This window comes from Balaenoptera borealis (genome assembly GCF_965194805.1).
Source record: "Balaenoptera borealis genome assembly, chromosome: 10".
NCBI lineage: Eukaryota > Metazoa > Chordata > Mammalia > Artiodactyla > Balaenopteridae > Balaenoptera > Balaenoptera borealis.
The window spans coordinates 63,549,169-63,568,749 of NC_138874.1; the positions used below are offsets into that span (position 1 = coordinate 63,549,169).

General features: G+C 56.4%; 1 protein-coding gene across 4 annotated transcripts in view; it reads left to right on the forward strand.

The window, feature by feature from the left end:
• Nucleotides 1-19,581, forward strand: part of ZMIZ1 (zinc finger MIZ-type containing 1) — a 233,614-nt gene that overhangs the window by 39,984 nt on the left and 174,049 nt on the right. For all 4 annotated transcript variants that reach the window (XM_082408761.1, XM_082408764.1, XM_082408763.1 and 1 more), the window contains exon 2: nucleotides 6,058-6,180. The gene's annotated coding sequence lies outside the window, so the exon portion shown is untranslated. The remainder of the gene's footprint in view (nucleotides 1-6,057; nucleotides 6,181-19,581) is intronic.

Here is a 19,581-nt window from a genome sequence, read left to right on the forward strand (position 1 = left end):
AAGGCGTTCAAGAATGTGATGCTCTCCCGGGGTGCTGGGGGCGCAGGGCCGGGGCGAGCGTGGGCCTGGCCTCTTTGTTCCCTGCAGCGGCCCAGCAGCCGGCCTGGCCCCAGAACCTCAAATGGCCCCTGATTGTGGATGGTCCCCAGGCGGAGAGGTGGGGGAGTATCGGGTGTCCTCTGGCTCCCACTGGTGCCCTGGTCCTTGGCACAGCTCAGCGACAGGAGGGAGCCCGTCTTCCGAGGACAGCTCTGCCAGGCCCGTCTGTGGCCAGGAGACCAGCGGTGTCCCGGCCCTGCAGCCTCCATGGTCTACGTCACGCGCTGGCTTAGGTGTCCTGAGTCAGAGCCAGGAAATGGATCTGCCGTGCGGGGGTGGAAGTGCCGCTGCCCCGGGCAGCTGGGGTGAACCCTAACCTCCTGCCCATCCACGCTGAGGAGGGGGTCCTGGCCTCGTGCATCCCTCCCCTGGCCTGGCCTGGTTTTGACCAGTACCTGGAGGAGAGGCTGAGGTGACAGCCTGCTCCCTGCTCCACAGACGGTGCCCAAGCCCCACACCCCACACGGCCAGTAACCGCAGGGCTGTTGACAGGACGGAGCGCTCAGATCAGGCGCAGAGAGGCTGCTGGGCCTCTCCCAGGGCCGGACCGCTTTCCTGGAATGCCCTTCCCGGCTTGTGCTCTGGCCGAGAATTTACCCAAGAATGACTTCTTTGGCAAAGCCTTCCCCGTCAGCCCCCCTCCAGCTGAAGCTGCCCCTTTCCTCTGAGCCACCTTCTGTGGACCTCCATCGCGGATCCTAGCACAATGTGGTGTGATCACGTTTTCCAAAAGGGCTGCCTCGCACGTTTGCCTGCGTGTGTGCTTTGAGGCGTATTTATCTGTGCGCCTTGCATGCCTGGTACACACTAGACGCTCAGTAAAAGCAGGCTGGATTCGATGAAGGGAACTCCTGAAGGTGGTGTTGGAGTGTCCCTTTGTTAATAATGTGGTGAAGATGGGGGCCTGGGGTCAGCAGAGAGGCTGACCCTCCCCCCCCCCCACCAGACCCCCTTTGCGGCCTCTGCCCGGGTAATTGCTGGGGGCTGCAGTGGGCCCCTCCCCGATTCCACACAGCCAGTGCCTTCCTTGCCAGCAGGAGTCGGCTCCCTGGGCTGCCCCTGTGATCACTCTCCAGAAAACACCCCAGTGGAAACTGCATGAATGATTGATAAGAGCTGAGAGCTGTTTAATTTTTCCCCCTGTTTAATGGCTATCAATAATTTAATACGCTCTGTGTATGTTTTTAAGAAATAGCACCCATTTCGCCGTCTCCTGTTTAGCGGGCTAAATGATTTAAGTGTTGGAAATATGCTCTGAGGATGGAGGTTGAGAGTCAGAGGAATCTGGAGGCCGGGGGTGGGGGGAGGTGGGTTCAGAGCCAGCCAGCAGCATCTTGGCCTGGGGTGTGCGTGTGTGTGTGTGTGTGTGTGTGTGTGTGTGTGTGTGTGTGTGTGTAGGTGGGAGGGAGGGGGAGGGTACAAGCCAGCGCCATTCTGCTAAGAGCAAGATAATTGCTTTTCTGGGTCTCACTGAGCAGCCCCTGAACAGCTGTCAACTCACCCCCTCCCCAGTGCTGAGCTTTTCTGGAGACTCCGGGGGGCCCAGGGGGGGTAGGAGGGAGCGGCTGCCGGTACCACCATGGGCTGAGAACTGCCCTCCCCCTGACATCTTTGCCCCCTCCTAAAGCTGTTAAATCATTTTTATTTTAATGATGCAGTTAGTCTCCTGCCAGCCTCATCTTCCAGATAGGATAGGGGTAGTGTGGAGTGGGGGGGCTCAGAATCACTAATCTCAGGACCCAAAGGGACCTGGAAGGTCATCTGCCAGTGCTCCCCCAAACTTTCCAGAGGCACAGGATCACCTGGGAGGACTTGTTAAAAATTTAAATTTCTGGGCTGCATTCCAGACCCACAGACTTCCATTCTCAGGGGAGAGGCCTGGGAAGCCGTGGGTTTAACAAGCAACCCAGGTGATTCTTATCATCAGAGGAGTTTGGGAAATAGAGAATTCAGCTCCAGTTCTGATGCTTCCTGCACCCACAGCAGCACAGGGCCGCTGCCTCTGCTTGCACGCCTCTGCGGACGGGACCCTCACCGTCTTGTGAGACAGCACACCCACCTGTGGAAGGTGCGCCCCAGTCCAGAGCTCCTTCTGTCGTTAGGCTGGGCCCACGCAGCTGCCCTCATGTGCTCCTCATGTGGAGTTAACCTCTGCTGTAGGACAGACTGCCTGGGACCTGGTGTCTTGCCCTCTCCCATCCTGGCCACCCTCTGGCTTCTCTGTGCCTCTTTCTTGGGCAAGAAGCTTCCTTTCTCAGCAAAGGAATCTGGGTAGCAGAGGAAGCATAGGAGTGGGGATGCACTCTCCCCTCTAGGCCTGAGTGCCCCCTTCCCAGGGGCAGGCGGGTGACATGGTGCTGTGGCCTGCCCTTGGTGGCCTGCAGTGGCCACATCAGCCTGCTTGTGGCAGGCACCATCGCTGACACAGTGGAGATTCTGAGAGGGGGCAGAAAGATTCCCGGGCCTCAGAACCACCGTGGCCTTTCAGGGGCCAGTCTTCCCATCCGAGAGAAAATGTGACTCATCAGAGATTGTTGACTAAGCCAGATCTCTAGGATGAGAGTGGAGGAGCTGAGGCCAGAGGGGGCTCCCCCAGGGCCAGGGCTACACATCCATTGAGGACAGAGCTGAAATTGCAAAGGTGGGGCAGGGGCCCCAGACAGGGGCATTCAGGACTGAGGCCCTGGCGCTCACCTGAGTCACGGTCACTGAGGGCAGGGGGTGGGGCAGGGGAGAGCGTCCACCTTCTTGCTTGGCCCTGATGGAGACAACTCAGTTCATGGAAGGACTTTAGCAGAGCTGATGCCCTGGCCGTCTGACATTACAATTCTTCCTTTGCTTTGGCAGTTTGCATTGTTTCAGCAGAGATACAGTGCTGACTGCCAGGCGGGCTTGCTACTTCATTTCACTAGATAATTAAGAGGGAAGGAGTGGTACCCTTTCATAGGTGTCACCATCTGCTACAAAATGGGGGACCCCTTAAGTCCTGTGCCTCTTTGTAGACCCTCTTTGTACCCCCAAATTCAGCCCTGCCCTCGGTCTACATGGGAGAAGCCGGGGTCCCAGGAGGTGCTGTCATATGACCTGTCTTGTAATCACCAGTTCGCCTTGTGCCCCTTCACCCCCGCAAAGCCTGCAGTGATCATCACAGCACCACTGTGGAGGTCTCAACCCTAGGGGAATAGGAAGAGGGGTGCCACCGAACCCCGACAGGGCCCCTACTTGGAGAGTTCCAAGAGCTGGGGAGACTGAAGGGAAAGACTTAACCCCATGCTCAGGAAGACCCAGGTCCAGAGAGAGAGCTGTGTGAATATAGACACCTGGGCAAGGCCAGGGGCAGTCAGGGAAGGCTTCCAGGGGGAGGTGCTGCCTGCCCTCAGGCTTGAAGCAGGGGAGGAAGGGGTGGGGCATCCCCAGTGCAGAGGTGTAAGGTGGCACTGTGAATTGCAGAGGAGAGTGAGGTGAGGCCCAGCAGGGCAGGGCGGGGCTGGATATTGGCTGCCTAGGCGGAGAGCCACCTGAAGGTTTGTTTGTTTTTAGCTTCTGTCGAAGTATTACATCCATGCAGAAAAAGTGTGCATATCCTAAGCGCAGCTTGACAAATTCTCACAAAATGAATACACTCATGTAACCATCATAGAGATCAAGAAACAGAACATTCCAGATCCCCTAGAACCCCCCGCATACCCCCTTCCGGTCACTGCTCCCCCTCAAGGATAATGACAGCATTATCCTTACATTATCAACAGCACACTATCAGTTATCTACTGCTGCCCCCAAAACTGCCCCCAAAACTACCCTGAAACTTAGTAACTTAAAATAAACAACCACCATTTATTATGTCTCATAATTCTGTGGTTTGCCTGGGCAGTCCCTTTGCCAGTTTCCCTTGGGCTCATGTGACTCCAGTCACCTGAAGGGCTGGCTGGACCAGATGGTCAAAGATGGCCTCAGTCACATCTGGCAGATGGTGCTGGCTGTTGGCTGGGCAGCCTCAGTTCTCCTCCATCCTCCAGTAAGGTAGACCAGCTTCCTTCCATGGCTAGGCTGCGTTCCAAGAGGTCCAAGGCCAGAAACAGCAGGATCTCTTGAATCCTAGTCTCTGGAAGTCACAAAATACCACTTTCACCAAGTCCTATTGGTCAAAACAAGTCTCAAGGCCAGCCCGGATTCAGAGGCGGAGAATAGACTCCACCTCTCGATAGGAGGAGCTGCAAAGAATCTGTGGCCATATTTGTTTTAGTCTGCCACAGCATAGAGTAGCTTTGCCTGTTCTTGACCTTTATACAATTGGACCCCTTAAGTATGTTCTCCATTGTCTCTGGCTTTTTTGATCAACATTATGTTCATAAGATTTATGTGTATTGTTGGATAGAGTTGCAGATTATTTGTTCTGATTGCTGTGTGGTATTCCATTGTATGCATACACCGGTTTATCCTTTCTACAGTTGATGGCCATTTGGGAAGTTTTCATTTTTGGGCTGTTATGAGTAGCACTGCTGTGAACATTCTTGTATGCATCTTTGGGTGACCACATGCACACACTTCTGTGGAGGTGGAAATGCTGGGCTGCTGATAGACCACAGGGTAGGGGATACTTCCAAACTGTTCTCCAAGGTGGTGACCAGTGCATGCCCTACCAGCAGTGTTTGGGAGGCCCAAAAGAGCTTTGTGGAGGAGAGTGAGGTGGTTTTAGAAAGACCCCCCCAGCTGAAGATGGGCTGGAGGGGTGTCTCTGACCCTAGGGCTCCCTGTAATGTACCCTCTCTGCCTGCCCCTAGCCTCAGGCCTCCAGGCTGGGGAAGAAGGGCCATCAGACCAGATGGCTCTTTTCTGAGTGTGATCTCTACTACTGCACTTTTTCCCATCCCAGGGTCCTCCTACTGCCCTCTCTCCTTTACCCAGAAGCATCCTTCCACAGCTAGCCTGATCCCCCAACAGCCAGGGAAGCTGGGTGCCTGCATGCGCTGACACACGAGGACATAGGAGCTGGGAGGGACTGCCATGGCAGCCTCCATCCATGATAGCTCTGGGCAGTGGGCAAGACCAGGAGACTTGGGTTCTACTTCTGGCCTTGCCTCTCTCTTGCCATGGGACCATGGGAGGAACCCTTCCCCTATCAGGGCCTCAGTTTCCTCATGAGGCAGAGAAGGGAGTCAACCTCACCAAGTCTCTTTCCTCTCAACAACCTGAACCCTGGATTCTAGAATCTAACAGGGAACAGGGCACGAGGAGGCCCGTGGAGAGCTTGGCAGGCTTCTGGATTTCAAGGCACATGTCAGTTGGCCCACTCTGTTCAGCTTCTTCACTGAATATCTTCACTGCCCCACTCATTCATCCATCCATCCATCCATCCATCCATCCATCCATCCATCCATCCATCCGTCTCTGTGGCCTTGTGAGCCTCAGAGGATAGAGATAAACTAAGACCTCATTCCTGATGTCCAGGAGCTCTGCTCGGGGGAGGAGCCTGGCCTATAGAAAGCTGGGGGAGACATGGTCAGCTAGACCCAAAGCCGCTGGGGGATGAACAAAGAAAGGAGCGACAGGTCGGAGAGGGCTCCATGTAGGCATCTGAGCAGAGTGGGGCTTTGAAAGACAGAGAAGTGGGGAAAAGGGCTCCAGACAGAGCACCCAGCTTGTCTGAAGGGTGGGGGTGCTAGGGGGGCTGGGCTGACTGCAGCACAGTGGTGGGTGTGCCAGCAAGGCTGCTGCTGTGGTACGCGGTGCAGAGGAGCTGACCTTGGTGCTGGGGCCGGTTCTGGGCCTCTGACCTTTACTGGGGGTTGGGGACAACATCCAGTTTCTAGGGTCATTCCACTTCTGTGGGCCAGCTTGGCTCTCCAGGAGATGGCCAGAGGGGCCTGGGCAGGCGGGACCTAGAGCTGGGTGAAGGGGGTTGGGGCCACCCCCAGACTCAGGCTTGGAGCTCACCACACCCTCTCCTCTCTCCTGCAGGACCTGCAACAGCTCTGCTCGGCCAAGTCAGCCTGCTGGGGCGGCCGCCTCCTTCCACTGTGACCTCCTTTCCTGACGCCCTTAGCAGCCTCCAGTCCCGGTGGTGGGCAGAGGCCTTGGCAGGTGAGCAGGATGAGCTGGGCCCTGGCACTGGGTGTCTGCTGGTGTGGCGCCCAGCCCAAGCAGCTGGTGCCGTTTCAGGGCTTGGGGAGCCCAGAGCTGGCCTGTCATCACTGAGGAATTAGGGGAAGGGGCTTATTTCTCAATTTTCACTTCTCCTTGGCCTCCTCGTCTCAGAGGGAGCCAGAGAGCGGAGGGGTGTGCCCTGGCCTGGCACTTGGATATTTGGTTTTCTTCTCTTGCCAACTCCTGGTGTAGCATTGGCTAGCCCTGCCCCTTCATGGCTGAGAGCCTCAGTTCTCTCATCTGATGCATGAAAATAATAATATCCTCTAACATTCTGAGCACTTAACTGTATGCCAGGCACTGTGCTAAGTACTGTGTAGTTGTTAACTCTTTTCATCTCCACCACAACCCTGTGAGGTAGGTGCTGTTATCTTCCCCATTGTGAGGCTTGTGGTCTGAAAGCAACTTGCCCAAGGTCACGCTCCTGGCTGAGCCCCCATGGGGTTCATTTCCAGGTCTTTGTGGCTCCAGTGTGCCAGCCCCTGACCCCTGTTCCATTCTGCCCCTGACCTTGCCCCCCCTCTGCTGGCCTCTTCTTGTGGGTGGGCATCAAGGCGATCGTGGATGTCCTCAGAAGTGTTAAGTCCTGTCCCAACTCAAGGCAAAGGGAGGGGGCTTTTACAAGGCGACAGTTGCTGCTGGTTGCCTGGGGTCATGATTCATTTGTGGATATGATGTGACATGAACCAGACCTGACCCCTCTTCCCCAACGTGGCACACAGGGCCCTTCTGGAAGAGGGGTATGTTGGTTGGATATGGGTCTCTCTCCCTCTGCCTCCCAAGTTCAGTTTCCCAAGCTTGTATTAAGCACTTACTGTATGCCAGGCCTGACAGTAGGCCCTGTGGTGCCGGGGAGGAGGCCTTTTCCCATTATGTACTCTGGTGGAGAAATAGGGAGATCACATCAGATGTGGAAAGCCCAAGACAGGGGAAAATAGATGGGGTTCATAGGTTAGAGAGAGGCATTCTGGGGAGGTGACCCAAAAGTGAATTACATCATGGGAGAAGGCTGGGTGGAGAACCTGGCAGGATAGGGGATGAGGTTGGCGAGGGAATGGAAAGATTGTAAAAGGCCACAAATGCCAGGCTGGGGAATTAGATCCCAAGGGCACTGGGGAGCCATGGAAGGTTCTAAGTCAGATAGTGGCCTATTGAAGGTGGTTGCATTGGAGAGGCCTTTGGAAAGGCCTCTCATAAGAGACTGAGGCAGGGAAGTTGGCAGGATTTGCAGTTGGCTGGTGGGGGGACATGAGGTTAGGAAAGCTGCCGTGACGTGGGATGGGGATTAACGTTGGAGTTCTGGGTGACTGTGGGGAGTCTGGAATCCAGGAAGGCTTCTTGGAGGAGGTGGACCAGGTTGTGGTCCGGAATGTCTCTGAGAGGGCCGAGATCTTCCTGAGGAAGAAGATGATTTATAGTTATACATGAGCTTGAGGTTTTCATCTGGAAGTATAGATACACATACAAGTCCCAGAGGATTCTCCCAGCCCATATTCATATCTGTGTCCATGAACACATGTGCACATGCATGCTCTACACAGACACACATGTGCTTGTAAACCTGTTCCTGCATTCTAAGGGGCTACAGATGTCATGCACATATGGCCATGATTGCTTGTGTGTGCACAGATACATGCAGAGATGTGCAGAGACATGCTCCCTCACACCCATATACACGCAGACGTTACTTGTGCGTGCTACAGACATACATGTGCACGCACAGACTTGCTGCACACACACGCTCACAGATGCACGTTCACGAACTTCTGTGTTGACACCTCACACAGATACACAGGCAGAAGTTCTCACAACACATGGTGTCTCCACATTCACCCGGGGATGCACTCATATGCACACACAGGGGGGGATGTGTTCCAAGGAGAAGGGGCTGTTCAGGGGTCATTGGCTTCTCACCTTGCAGCTCCTGGGGTCACTGGGCAGCTTTGGGTCAAGGCTGAGCCATGACCTCTGCATGTATGTTGGGAGGGGGACTGTCAGGGTTCGAGGGCCAGTCATGTGACCATGGCCACGCTCTTGCCCTCTCTGGGCCTCAGCTTCCTCAACTGGAAACAGAAACAGTCACCATCTGGCCGCAGCATCCTGGACAAGGTAGTCATAAGGATTAGAGACACCGATTCACAGTGCTGAGAAAAATTCCCCGCACAATGTAGGGCTTAACAAATAGGAACTATTATTCTCATGAGAAGAAAGTAGGTTGTGGGTTAGGTAGGGGCGCTTGGGCATTGCCATAGGATGTCCGTGGGGCCTTATTCTTGCTCCTTATCTCCTGCAGACTCCATCCTGGCTCCCTGGGGCCTGGGCACCCTCTGAGTCCTGGGCATGACAAGCTGGTAGGGTCTGTGTCATCCCTGCCCCCAGCTGCACTTCCTCTGTTGGCTCCTGGGAAGTCGGGGTCTTGTGTCGTCCACTTTGTTACACCAACCGTACAAGAGTCCCTGCCGGGGAACTGGTATGTTACATACATGAGCTTACGAGCCCTGAGAGGGCGGCCTCACTGAGCAATTTCTAGATGAGGGAACTGAGGCCCATCGAGGGTAGGTGAGGTTCTCAAGGACACCTGCCCAGAAGTGGTGAAGCTGGGCTCCAAACCAGACAATCAGATGCCAGAGTTTGTGCTCTTTTCTCTAGTAAGCTCCCTTCAGGGATAGGTCATTTAATGCCTACTTTACAGATGAGGAAACTGAGGCTCAGAGTGGGTGGGCCACACAGCCAGGACGTGGTACCTGCACCCCAGATTCAAGACTTCCTCTTCCCTCCCCTCCCTCTTCCTGGCAGGGCCCCTCCAAGTTGGAGGAGTTTCCCAAGGGGGATCCTGGCTCCTGGCTTTAGCCTGGCCCAGTCTTCCCAGGCCAAAGGGTGTCCATTTTCTTGCAAGTAAAAAGGTGGGTTGCTCTCTGGGGTCCACTGTCTGGGCATCATCTAATAACTTCCTCTCTGAGCCCTTTGTAAAATGTCCTTAGCATGGTCCTTTGGAAACCTGGTCAGCAGGAAGTTCTGGGGTGCCCTAGCCCTGGGGGAGGCAGGTGCTGCTTGCACACCCATCAGCAGGCTTGTTGCGTGGGACCAAGGCAGGAAGTGTGGGTTCTGCCTGGTATGGAGGGTCAGATCTGTGTATGGGGAAGAGATCTGGGAAGGATCCCCAGGAGGTGACAGGTGGGCTGGGCATTGGAAGGTAAGGAGAAATTTGCTAGGTTGATGTCAAGGGAAAAAGGGAAGACCAAGCAGAGGGGGCCCGGCTCTTGCAAAGTCCCAGAAAAGTGACAGTTCATTCACTGGCCCTCTGCCTCCTCTCCCAAAAGTGTCTATCAGAATCTCCTAGAATCAGGACCGGCTACATAATTTGTGGGGCCCAGTGCGAAACTGTGGGGCCTGTTGTCCACGAATTATTAAGGATTTCACAAGGGTGGCCATAGAGCAGTAAACCAAAGTGGGTCCCTCTGAGCTTGGGGCCCCGTGCAGCTGCCCGTGAAGCCAGCCCTGCCTGGATTAAGTGAAGAACTGGGTTCACGTGCAGGCTCCACCAGCCACTGACTGGCCCAGTGACCTTGGGCAAGTCCCCCATCACCCTGTGAGTCTCATCTGCCCGAGGGAGAGATGTTGCCCTCCCCCCAGCAGCAGAAGCCTCAGCGGTGCCAGCATGCAGCTTGTCTCAAGCATCCAGGTTCAGTGGCTTCAGTGAGGGTGGGATTACAGCTCCTCCTGTCAGGCAGTGGTGTTCGAGGGTTCTCTGATGTGCCCCGTCTACCTTTTCGGCCCTGTCCCTGCATACTTCGGAAACCTGGTTTTTTTGTGCTTTTCCAAATCCGCAGGGGCAGAGGGGGTTGGGGGCTGCTCTGTGTTTTATTTGCAGAGTCTTCTGCCTCATTGCCCCTTGCCCGCCCTTCTCTGCTTGGCAGACTCGCTCCAACGGGTCAGATGCCATGGAGCCTTCTCTGACCCCAGCCCCTCCCTCCCGACCTTTGCCCTGTGACCCCTCCAGTAGCTACAATGACCTCTTGTACTGTAGAGTTGTCTACAGTGTGTAAGCTTTTTCACACCCCATCAGACCAATGAGAAAGCCCTTGAAAGGTCCTATTCCCTTTACCGGACTGGAAAACAGAGACTCAGAAGTTCAACCCCCAGCCTAGCTCCTGGGCTGATGTCAGGCCCACATCAGGAAGGGGTACAGGCAGTGGCAACAGAGGGTGGCATCTGGGCTCCGCTCTGGGGCAGCTTCACATTTCAGCATTTTGGAAGACTGGCTTCCCCTCTGGGAAAGAGCCCCAGCCCCTGGCCCACGAGAGGCCCCGCAGGTGTCTGGGTTGGTGAAGAGGAGCCAGTGAGCCAGAGGTCTGGCCAGCTGGAGTACACAAGCCCCAGCCCTGCCCCTACCTGTGGGTGACTTGGCCCGCTTCCCTCCGCCTGGTGGACTGGAGCCAGGCCTGTGTGAGGCTCAGGCGAGGCCCAGAGCAAACAGAGGTGAGAAGGCCCCAACTGGTCTGGGACGTGACAACCAGCAAGGTTGGACACAGAGGATGACCCGTCAGGGGCATGACAGCTGCCCCCTCTGGCTGGCACTCCATAAAAGGTACTCAGAACAGCTTTGGTGGATGACTGCACAGGGCACTGACGTGGTGAAGGGTATGGACTCTGGGCCTCGGCTTTAGGATTTTCCAACACTGCCACACTATTCTCTTTGTGACTTCAGATGAGTGCCTTAACCTCTCTGTCCCTCATTTCTTCATCTGTAAAATAGGGATAATAATAGAACCGACCCCACTGAGTTGTGGGGAGTTCAATGAAGTCAGCCATGTAAACCCTTGCAGCAGTGCCTGGGACCAGGCTGGCGCTCCACAGCGTATGCATTGACGGTGGGTGAGCAGGCAGGGGTGAGTGTTGGAGCTGATCCCCAGGGGTGTGGGTACACAGGGAGGGACTTGGCTGGATTGTCATTTCAGAGAGGCTGTAGGGGGACAGCGAGGATTGGGGTTGGCCTGGATTTGGGTTTCATATGCGGTGATCCCAGACAGTTGTTGATGAGAGCTCTGTGGGCAGGGACCTGGGGTGACAGCCACGCTCCCTGGCCAGCCCCTCCAGCCCCGGGTTTGTGGCTTCATGCTGACAGCATGAACACCATCAGCTGTCAGTCAACAGGTTTCCAGGGCTACATGTCGCAAGGCGGGTTTGGGGCTGGCTTTGAAGACCTTGAATGCCAAGCCCACCTCACAGCGGGCCTGGCTGTGGCCACACAGAGCTGGGATCCCAGGGCCCCCATGTGGCATACCTGTCAGTATCCAGCGCCAGCTGAGAATGCACACCCTCCTCTCACTCCCCGGAATTTGTTGCCTGCAGCCCAGGAGGCCTCTCCAGCCCCTGCCTCTGCAGCCAACCCTGACCCTGCAGCCCCTACCCCAACCTGGAACTGGAAATAGCCCATTGGTCACTCCTGCCCGATGTGGGATGCCCTCTGGGTCAGCAGGGTGGGCCACTGTGCTCACGGGCTCTCTGAGCAGGACTTTCGTTCAAGCCTCAGTCCTGCTGCAGGCCTGCTGTGTGACTTCGGACAAGTCACTGTCCCTCTCTGAACAATTGTTCATTGGTCTATAAAGCCAGAGGCTCTGCTGGGACAGGTCAGGATTCACAACCTGCAATGTTCTCAAGGGTCTCAACAACCCAGGGAAGCTGGGATTATCCCACTGTGTGGAAGAGGAAACTCATAAAGCATAGAGAGGTTAAGAAATGTATCCAGGGTCACAGAGCTATTGGTGGAGCTGAGATTCAGCCCAGTTTTACCTGACACAATAGTATGTGTTTTCCCCACTAAGTCAAACTGTCTCTGGTAGGTACATGTGTGTTTGCTGGGTGAACTGTTCACTCGGTCAGCCACAGTGGTCGAACACTTACTGGGTTCCAGCACTGTGCTAGGCACTGGCATTCAAAAGTGAATCTTTGAGCATCGGCTGAGCACAGCCCTGGGCTTGAGTGGAGGTCACACAGTCTACAGTGCAGCGTGTGCTAGGTGGGTGCTCTCAGCGGGTGAAGGCAGTAGGAGTTGGGATGGGCAGCTCTTCCCCCATGCTGGAGGAGGCAGCCAGGGGAGACTGCCTGGAGGAGGGGGCTAGATCTCTACACAGAGGAGTGAAGGAGTAGGGTCTTCCTGGGGTTTCTGCACAACTTGATGGGGTAGGTCTAGAGTCCATCTGGAGAGGAAGCTTCATTCAGCCACAACTGGAAGCAGGCGCTGAGGCAGCTCCTGGGGGCCACAGAGTTTGACCTTGGTCCTGCAGAGAGTAGGGAGCCAAAAGGGGCCGTGGAGAAGTGGCAGCTCCTCTGTGAAGGCCATGAGGGGTGGGCTGGCCCTGGCCTGCAAGCGGGGACTCACAGCTCACGCAGAGACTGTCGATCAGGGAGGGGCAGGGCTGGGGCTTGTGTACTCCAGCTGGCCAGACCTCCAGCTCCTGACTCCTCTTCACCAACCCAGGCACCTGTGGGGCCTCTCGTGGGCCAGGGGCTGGGGCTCTTTCCCAGGGGAAAGCCAGTCTTCCAAAATGCTGAAATGCAAAGCTGCCCCAGAGCAGAGCCCAGGTGCCGCCTTCTGTTGCCACTGTCTGCACCCCTTCCTGATGCAGGTCTGACATAAGCCCAGAGGTGGGGCTGGAAGGGAGACATGGACAAACCTGTTCAGTGACATGGTGGGGACAGAGAGGCCCAGAGCCCAGCCCAAGGTCATGCAACATCATCATGGCAGGTGCAGGAGGCCGACGGGCTAGACAGGAGGCATCCTTTTGGGGGGTGAGGGGGCAGCTGGTCTGGTACCCCCGGTTCTCCCAGAGTCTGGTGGGAGCCTTGCCGTTGTGTGTGGTCACCCATGTAGGTGTGTGGGGCTGCACTCACACCCCAGAGACCCCTGACCTCGGCCACCACCAGGGCTCTCCGAGGACAAACTGGGATTTGGTCAACTACGCTGAGAAGGATTCCTTGGGTGTTACTCAGCACGGGTGCTTTTCCCTCCCCCTGATGTTTGCTCACCGTCCCCCCGCCCCCCTCCCACTGAGTCCTGGAGGTTGTCTCCCTCTGGTTCAGGAGCCACACACTTAGGGTGAGGACAGCCACGCCCATGCCCTGTGTCCTAGGTCCAAAACCTCCGTGACCTCGCGGGGAGGGAGCAGACACTGGGTGGGGCTGCAAGGGTGGCCTCTTTATTTGAATCATAGCATCCCGGCCACCTGGGAGAGGAATGGTCTTTAGAAATCATTTGGCCCAGTCTCTCATGGTACAGATGGGGAAACTGAGGCTCAGAGGTAGGAGGGTACACCCCAAAGTGGCCCAGCATGGCACTCCAGGCTTTCAGCTGAGCTCACTGCCACCCTAAACTGCTTCAGATGCATGGCGGGTGTAGACGCCAGCAGGGCCCAAGACCTACAGCGGTGCTCATGACCCAGCCATGGGGCGTGGTGTCTGCAGAAAGGCAGGACCCACCCCTGAGGAGCTGGGGGCGCAGAGTGTGGGGCTGGGGAAGTTCTGGGGATCTGTGGAGAGCTGAGCAGGGCGCCCTCAGACCTGGCTCTGTTAAGCCTCGTTTGTACTCCGCCTCTTGTAATCACTACCTCCTGCCAAGACCTGCTACCATTAGGGCTTCTCCTCCCATCTGTTTACCCAGAGAGCCCAGTGAGGTCTGGAGATTGCGGGCCCAGAGGCCAGGGCAGAGAGAATGCTCTGGAGTCAGGCCCCGATTGGAAAGCTGACAAGATGCAAGGGGGTGAGGAAGGAAAGTGGACTCTGGAAAACCAGGGGGCCACCCGTGCCCCTCATCAGCCCCTTTGGCTGAGCCACAGCAGTGTGCCCAGTGGCCTGCAGTCCGCGGGAGGCTGCTGGGTCTGTGATACCTAGGGTGAGTTCCAGGGGTTCCGAGGGACTCAGGAGTCAGGGTGGACTTCCTGGAGGAGGGGGAGTCCCTGCTGGTTCCTGAAGAATGAACATGATTGTGAACTGAAAGCATTCTAACCAAAGGGTCCAGCTGGGCCAAAGCCTTGAGGCAGGCACGCTGGGGACAGATTCAGTGGGGCTGGATGGAGAGCCAAGACTGGGCAGTGAAGGAAATAAGGTTGGAGATGCCCCCTAGAGGCCGGATGGTAGAAGGAGGAGGAAGTTTGTACTGTGTTTCTAAGGTGCTAAACATCCCTGAGAGGTTCACTGCCCACTTCTGTGCCTGTTTCTATCAGATCTCCTCGGAGCTCTGGGCACCTGGGAGCTACAGCAGGGCAGCACCTCAGTGGGAGAGCCTGCCTTTGGGGAGGGTGTGAGCAGGTGCCAGGATCCTAGGCTCCCCTGGGAGCTGGTGGGTCTCCCTCAGCCTGGGGTGATGGGGGATTCAGCCCCTGGGGCAGACTCTCCTGCAGGCTAAGGGTCCAACACCCAGGGTGGACTCCAGAGCTGAGAGTTTGGCAGGGGAGGGGGGTGGGCTGAGAGATGGGCTTCCCTTCTCCTTCCTGTGACCAGCTGCCTCCTTCCTTCTTGTAGAGAAGCTGTGTGGGGCAAGGATGGGAGTAGGTGGCCCTCCCCGAGGCTTTGGGTGCGCTCAGAGCCTGACAGAGAGGAGGTGAGCCTTTGAGCTACGTGTGCTGTACCAGGCTTGTGATTTGCTGCAGGCGCTGTGGGTTCCTGGTGCCCCCACGGGTGCAGCCCCTCCCTGTAGCCCTGGGTTCAGCCCAGGTTGTGTTCGCTGAGCCTCCACTGACCCAAGGTGGCCTCTCTCTCACCTTTCCTATCAGCAGAGCAGCAGCCATGGGCCTGGGAGCTCAACTCCTGGTACCCAAGATTTCATACATCCCCCCAGCAGTTTGCACAGCAGCTGGCTCCGGCTCTGTCAGCTTGGGTTCCCACTCGGGAAGCCCAGAATTCTTTTCTGGGATAATACAACAGCCCTTCCACAGCAGGAAGGGCGAGCTGCCCTCATGGCAAAGCTTCTTCCTGAGCCCTGGCTCCTGCACCCTCAAAATAGCAGGTGGGCTTAGCAGGGGCACATTTTCCAGGGAGGAATTAGAGTCAGAGAAGAGATGCCATGGGACTTGGCCAGCATCACGTGGCCAAGGCAAGACTCGCCCGGGATTCCAGGCCCTAGTCAAGCTCCTTTGGGGACGGAGCCACGGTTTCTTTTCAGGGCCACAGGAAGACGCTCCAGGGCTTGGGAAGAGGAGGTGGAGGAAGAGAGCTTCTGGGGGGCGAGGAGCCCAAGAGAGAAGCCCCGAGTCACTGTCTCTCCTCCTCGGCTCCAGCTACTTTAATTGGCGGGTCCACCAGTAGTGCTGACATTTACCTGGTGGGGAGGTGGGCCTCCTCCCTCTTGAATCAAGATGCTAAAAATAACTGGGCCCAGCTTTTCAGGGCCCCTGCCCAGCCAGCGCCTGCTTGCCTGCCTTGGCGACCTTTTTCCTGGGTGCTGGAAGCTAATTGCTTTGTGAGCATTCGGTTCTTTGTGCCAAGGACTTCCTAGGGGTCAGAGCAGGGATAGCATTGCATGCTCAGCTCCTGAGCCTGAAGAGGGGTCTCTGCAAGGCCTAACTATCCCCCAGGTATTGGGGTGATGGGCCCCTGCCCAAACCCTGTTTTCTCCCTGGGTCTAGTACCCTGCCAGACTGGCCACTCTGCCCCTGGATGCTTGAGCCCCTTCCTTGAGCTGCTGGAGTTTCTCCCAATACCCCTCCTCCTCAGAGTTATCCAGTGCTCACCTTGAGTCCTGTAGCACGCCCAACACAGATGTCCAAGGTGTGGTCTCCTGCCTTCATACTGCATGTTCATCCTGCAGCCAAGAGGAGCCCAGACTGTGTCGCTGGGCATGTTTAAATCCAGCTCTGCAAACTTAGCGCATTTCTGAGCCTCAGTATTCTCATCTCTGAAATGGGCATCATACCTGACTTTGTAGTGTCATTACAAGAATGAAGTGGGGTAACATGCAGGTGTCAGATCAAGAGAGCTGCCTGCCGCCCAGCCAGGAGAAAGCCTGAGCACCTCTGGGGGCTTTCCTTTCTCTTGCTGTGTAAATCAACCCTGGAAACTTCATACATATGGTTGATGTGTGTGGACTCGAAGAGGAAGGTCTTAAAGACCCAGGCTGAGGACTGGGGACTTGATCTCCTCAAAAACAGGGGTCCCTTGCCCGTTCCTCTGCATGTCCAGAGTGGCCTGCCCCACCTGAGTGTTTGTCCACTTCTTGCCCTCGGTCAGTGTGATCAGAATTGTGTTGGCATTGGCCCACAAGTCCCTGGCTGTGGGGTCAGCCCCATGGAAATGGAAGTGGTTTTCTGGGCTCCATTCTCGCCCACTGTGAGAACCTGGGCTGGTGGCTTAGCCCCTCCATGCCTCAGTGTCCTCATCTGAAAATGGGGATAATAACGGCCCCTCCCAATAAGCATTGTGAGATTAAATTAGCATTGTCCATACGGTGCTTAGGACAGAGCCTGGCATGGGGTGAGAGCCCTTGGTGTGTGTTTGCTGGTCCTTGTAGTGGTCAGACTAGTCATAGCCATCCGTGGTAATAACAGTGGCCACTGCCCTTGGTTGAATGATTGTTATCAGATGCTGTGTCAGAGGCTAAGCACTTTACTGACATTATTTAACTTAATCTTCGTGACAGTCCTACACAAGGTACTCCTATAAGCTCTATGTTCCAAATGAAGAAAACCGAGGCCCAGAGAGGTGGTACAGTCTGAAAGTGATAGTGCTGAAAACCAGAATTCAGATTCAGCCCTGCTAGGTGATCAGCCATTCGGCTTTGCACTGAAAATTTCACATCCTAGAAACCTCTCAGTTCCAGGCCCACAGGGACAGTTGACGAGCTAGCCCCATCTAATCCTCCATTCCATTGCTATACCCACTGGCCCCCCTGGCCCCCCTCCTCGGCTTTCAGGCTCAGCCCTGTCCTGCCCCTGCTCCCTTCCCACACCTTATAGGTGCCTCTTCTCGCCAGATCATCCTTGCCCATCCACTGTGGCCTGCCTGCAGTCTCGCCATCCAGCTTCCTACCCTCAGCCAGCTGGAGGGGTGTGGGTCACACCCCGTGGGCTCTCTGTGCCCAGGGCTGTGCCTACAGTTGGCTGGTGGGTCCTGAGCTGCCCCTCACCAGCCTCAGGCTCCCCGATTTGCACTGAGAGCTTTGGCACCTCTGCTCCCAGCCTTCTAGAGAGGCTTTAGAAACCTCTTCCTTAAGAGAGGGAAGACTGAGTGAGCCCCCGCCCCCAGCCCTGGCCCCAGGCAGCTGAGAGAGATTGCACCGGCCCTTCCGGTGCATTGATGGAGAGCACTGCTGACACAGGAGAAAGGTCAGCAGTGGGACAGAGCGGAGTTGGTGGCGGCCTGCCGGCCAGCAGCGCCCTCCCCCAGGTCAGGGCTTCCTGGGGGGAGGGGCCCAGTGCTCCTTGGGGTCCTGGTCAATTCGTATTGACTCAGGCAGCCGCTGGTTCAGCGAAGCTGGGCGTCCAAGCCCCCAGAGGGCTGGGGGAGATGCCCAGGTCGTCCTTGGCACCTTCCTCTCCCTCCCCCCACAGTTGATTAGATCCTCCGAGCCATCTCTGAGTTTGTGTCCCCCTCAGCGCCCCCATCCTCTGCTGGCTCTCAGGTCTTACTCTCTTCCTGCCTCTCAGTTACTGAGCCCTTCCCAGTCTGCCACTACCCTCCCTGGCTCCCCACTGCCACCAGGAATAAAGTGCAAATTCAGAGGCTGACATTAAGGTCCTTCTTGAGCTCAGTGAGGCTGCCCAGAGCTGCTGGTCCTTCCCCAAGGACTGAGTCAGCCGTCCCCACCCTCAGATGAAGGCTGAGCCTCTCTTGGCCTGGGAGGGGTGGGGATGGGGGTCTCTTCGCCCCAGACGTGCCTTTCCAGGACCCAGCCCATTGCTTTCCCTACCCAGGACTCCCGCCCTCTGGGAGAGGTTAGAGGAGGTGTGTGAGGTATCCGGGCACCCTGAGTGCCAGGCCAGGTCTGCACCCAGTGCTCCAGCCTCACCCAGACTGTAGGTACAGGACCTGTGACTAGGACATCAGCCCGGTGCATGGCCCACCCCACACCGTTCCTCACACTCCCCCTTGAACTGCTCAGTGCATCTCATGCCCCAGCCTCCCGGTGGGCAGAAGCCATCTTCTCCCCAGCTCACATGGACGACAAGCCCCAGTGAGGGCAGGAGGTACAGCGGTTAGTGCACAGTCTCTGGGGTCTGACCCCAGCTCCATCACTTACTAGCTGTGTGACCTCAGGCAGTCACTTAACTCTTGTGAAATGTGGGTAATAATAGTTCCTTCTCCACAAGATGGTGAGATTCATTGAAATGACACATGTTTGTGGGACCCTGGAACATTTTCAGATCAATAAAGCCAGCTTTCGTCATCATCAACACCGGGGTCCCCAACCCCTGGGCTGCAGACTGATACCAGTCCGCAGCCTGTTAGGAACCGGGCCACACAGCAGGAGGTGAGCGGCAGGCGAGCTTCTAGAGCAGCTTCATCTGCTGTTCCCCATCGCTCCCCATCGCTCGCATTACCGCCTGAGCCACCCCACCCCCTCGTCCCTGGAAAAATCGTCTTCCATGAAACCGGTCCCTGGTGCCAATAAAGGTGGGGGACCGCTAATCAACACCATCATCCTCAGGCTGGCGGGTACTGTATCCACGAGATGAGGACCCTCCCCTCCAAATGGGCTCCTCCTGGTTATTTGAATGCACCTTCCACTTCTGCCCCTCACGGTCCCCTTTATGCCCTTTTTGCCCTTTTTTTCGCAGCACTTCTCTCCCTCATTTCCTAAAATCCTAGGAAGCTCAGCCCTCCCTGGCCTTGTGTTGTCACCTGCATACTTGCCTTATGCACCCTGTCCGTCGGAGCTGGGCCCAGGATTTACCCTCTGTTTCCCCCACGGCCCCTCACAGGTGCCTCAAGCACAGTAGGTGCCTGATGAAAGTTTGTTCTGTTGAACGGACACTCTGTGGAGCCGAAGTCACCTGCAGGAACAACACAGCAGTGACCAGCTAGGCCCCTGGGTGCATCCTCAGGCTGACGAAGGGCACGTCTGAGACCGGGCCTGAACCGCCTCCCGCTGGGTCATGGCTTGTGCCCACTCTGGCCTCCTCCACGCGGGGTTTTGGGGGAGGCAGCGGGTGGCGTGGGTTTGGGCCGCTGTGTTGGAAGATTTTTCACAGCTGGTTCCTCTCTGGTCCTCTGGGCCGTCCCTGTGTTTTGTTTGCCTGGGTCCTTTCCCCACCCCCACGCTTCTCTGTTAAACTGTGATATTATATTTAAACAAATCAATTCCATTGCAGAGTCCTTCCTGTCCTAATGATGAGTTTGCAGCAC